A 4053-nucleotide genomic window follows, 5' to 3' on the forward strand; every position below is an offset into this window, starting at 1 on the left:
GAAACCCTGACTGCTCTTGGGAATGGTGAGGGAGGAGGAGAGGGAGTGGGGGGAGCAGGAGGGTATTGTGAGGAGGGGAGGAAGTGGAAAGAGTGTTTTCGGATACTTGAATAAACAAGTCTAACTGAAAAAAAAGTTAAGGAACAAATAGGAAGAGGTTGATAGAGATGATGGGGTATCAGTTTGTGAGGGAGATGATTAGGAACAAAATATATGTTTGAAAATATAATAATGAAATCTCCTTCGTGTGCTAACTTTAAAGTTAATACTAAACTTATTAAGCCTTATACCTATAATGTATTTTGTTCCTGAGACCCTGAATAGAGTTCATTTGTGGTCTGAACAAAATGATGTAGCACTTTGGGGCAAAGATACAACCTAGGAGCCCTGCACTGGATGCCAAGATGGAGAAGACCTCCACAACCACCATGACCTTCCCTTTGGTGCTGTGGTAGACAGGGAGGAAGGTGACCCAGATGCTGCAGAACACTAGCATGGTGAATGTCAGGAACTTGGTTTCATTGAAGGTGTCAGGCAGGTTCCTAGCCAGGAAAGCTACAGTGAAGCTTCCCAAATCCAGAGCCCCAAGATATCCCAGCACACAGAAGAAAGCAGTGACTGAGCTCTTGTTGCATAGGATGATAATGTGTTCACGTTCAGAGTGTACATCTGTGTCAATGAATGGGGGAAATTTTCCCAGTCAGATCCCACACAAGATAATCTGGATCAAGGTGCAGATAGGAACAATGAAGTTAGGTGCCCATGTTACCAACAACCACCTGATTCTTCTTCCTGAAGCAGTGACCTTGTAGGCCAGAACCACAGTAATAGTTTTGGCCAAGACAGTGGAAACAGCCACAGTGAACATCATTCCAAATGTGGTCTGCTGCAGGATGCAAGTGGTTGTGTTGGGGTTGCCAATGAAGAGAAAAGAGCAGAGAAAACAGCATTTAAGGGTGATGAGCAGGATGTAGCTGAGAGTCCGGTTATTTGCCTTCATGATGGGAGTGTCTTGCTGCTTCAGAAAGATCCCAAGAATGAGAGCTGACAGTGCAGAGAAGTACAAGGCCAAGCATGACAGACCTATCCCCAGGGGATCATCATAATCCAGGAAGGTTATAGATTTCTGGAGGCAATGGTTTCGGTCTGTGTTGGCATATTGATGATCTAGACACTTCACATACTGATCTGCATCTGGTGAAAACATGTATTTTTGTTATTTCAGGTTAATTTTATTTTGGTCACTTTATTCACTCGAGAAGTTTAGCCTAATAGATATCCCTTGTTACTTCAGATATCAAAAAAGAATGTTTTATGGGGAAAAAATACCCCCCATATAATAATCAAAACACAAAACATACATAATAAAGAAAGAATATTAAGAGCTGCAAAGGAAATGGTCAAGTAACATATAAAGGGAAACCTATCAGAAATACACCTGTCTTCTCAATGGAAACCATGAAACTCAGAAGGTCTTGGATAGATGTGCTGCAGACACTAAGAGACCATGGATGCAAGCACAGACTAGTATAGCCAGCAAAGCTTGCATTCACCATCGATGGAGAAAACAAGATATTCCAGGACAAAACAGATTTAAACAAATGCATAGCCACAAACCCAACCAAACTGAAAATACTAGAAGGAAAATCACAAACCATGGAAGCCAACAGCATCCATAAATAACACAAGCATCTTATAAACATCCACCAGCACAACTCAAAGAAGAGAACCACACAAACACTACCACCAGAAAAAAAATGGAAGTTAACAATCACTGGTCAATAATGTCACTTAATATAGGACTCAATTCACCTATAAAAAGGCACAGGTTAAGAGAATGGATATTAAAACAGGTTCCAACATTCTGCTGTTTACAAGAAACACACCTCAACCTCAAAGACAGATGCTACCTCAGAATAAAGGTTTGGAAAAAGGTTTTCCAATCAAATGGACCGAAGAAACAAGTGGGTGTGACTGTATTAATATCTAACGAAATTGATTACAAACTAAAATCAATCAGAAGTGATGGAGATGGACACTTTATACTCATAACAGGAACAATTGATCAGGACGGAATCTCAATCCTGAATGCACCTAACATAAAAGCATCCATATATGTAAAAGAAACATTACCAGAACTCAAAGCATATATCAAATCCCACACTCTAAAAGTAGGAGATTTCAACACTCCTTTCTCACCAATGGACAGGTTAACCAGACAGAAATGTAACAGAGAAATAAGAAAACTGACAGATGTAATTAAACAAATGGACTTAACAGACATATATAGAACATTCCACCAAAACAGAAAAGAATATACCTCCTTCTCAACATCTCATGGAACCTTCTCAAAAACTGATCACATAATTGGTAACAAAGCAAACATCCATAGATACAAAAAAGTTGTAGAAATCACCTGTGTACTATCAGATCACCATGGAATAAGGTTAAAATTCAACAACAATTCTACCCTCAGAAAGCCTATAAACTCATGGAAACTGAACAGTCAACTACTGAACCGCACCTGGATCAAGGAAGAAATAAAGAAAGAAATTAAAGTCTTCATGGAATTCAACAAAAATAAGACACAACATACCCAAACCTATGGGATACTATGAAAGCAGTGCTAAGAGGAAAGTTTATAGCACTAAGTGACCACATAAAGAAAACAGAGAAAGCACACATTAGAGACTTAACAGTACACCTGAAATCTCTAGAAAAAAAGAAGCAGACTCACCCAGGAGGAGTAGAAGACTGGAAATAATCAAAATGAGGGCTGAAATCAACAAAATAGAAACACAGAAAAACAATCCAAAAAATCAATGAAACAAACAGCTAGTTCTTGGAGAAAATCAACAAGACTGACAAACCCCTAGCCAAACTAATCAAATGGCAGAGAGAGAACATGTAAATTAACAAGATCAGAAATGGAAAGGGGGATATAACCACAGACACAGAGGAAATTCAGAGAATCATTACTACAAAAGTCTGTACATCATAAAATTGGAAAATGTGAAAGAAATGTACATTTTTTAAGATAAGTACCATATACCAAAATTAAATCAAGACCAGGTGAACAATTTAAAAAGACTTGTAAGTCATGAACAATTAGAAGCCTTCATCAAAAACCTCCCAACCAAAAATAAAAGCCCAGGACCAGATGGCTTCAATGCAGAATTGTACCAGAACTTCTAAGAAGAGCTAATACCTATACTCCTTAATATATCTCACAAAATAGAAACAGAAGAGTCATTGTCAAACTCTTTTTATGAAGCTACAGTTACCCTGATAGCAAAAACCCTACAAAGACTCAAACAAGGAAGAGAATTGCAGACAAAGCTTACTCAAGAATATCGATGCAAAAATTCTCAATAAATTCTGGCAAACAGAATCCAAGAACATATACAAAAAAAATAACCCATTATGATCAAGTAGGCTATATCCCAGAAATGCAGGGCTGGTTCCACATATGAAAATCTATCAATGTAATCCATTATATAAATAAACTGAAAGAAAAAAAAACATATGATCATTACATTAGATGCTGAAAAAGCATTTGACAAAATTCAACATCCCTTTAAGACAAAGGTCTTGGAGAGATTAGGGATACAAGATTCATACCTAAATATAATAGAAGCAGTATACAGCAAGCTGATTGTACTCACTATTTAGTAGATTCTACCCATAAACAAAGGATATTGCGCCTATAATTTGTGATTCTAGAGAAGCTAAATAAGCTTTGGGTGAACCCAAAGAAAAACATATATTTATCCTTCTGTAGAATGGAAGTAGACAAGATCGCAGGACAAAAGTTGGGAGCACGGGGTTTGGGGGAAGGGGAAATGAGTAGAGAGAGAGGAGAATGGGAGGATTGGGGAGAGCTTCCAGAACTGGATGGTTGAGATGGAGGAAACGTGGATATGGGAGCAGGTCAGAAGATATCTTTGTTAAGGGAGCCATTTTAGGGTTGGCAAGAGACTTGGATCTAGAGAGGTTCCCAGATGTCGAAGGGGATATCTCCAGCTAGATCCTTGGGCAGCAAAGAGAAAAAAC

General features: G+C 38.4%; 1 pseudogene; it reads right to left on the reverse strand.

The window, feature by feature from the left end:
- Positions 1-277: 277 nt before the first annotated feature.
- LOC125388396 (vomeronasal type-2 receptor 116-like) lies at positions 278-1207 on the reverse strand (annotated as a pseudogene).
- Between the last annotated feature and the right edge of the window lie 2846 nt (positions 1208-4053).

Source organism: Myodes glareolus, chromosome 6 (assembly GCF_982192425.1).
Source record: "Myodes glareolus chromosome 6, mMyoGla1.1, whole genome shotgun sequence".
Taxonomy (NCBI): domain Eukaryota; kingdom Metazoa; phylum Chordata; class Mammalia; order Rodentia; family Cricetidae; genus Myodes; species Myodes glareolus.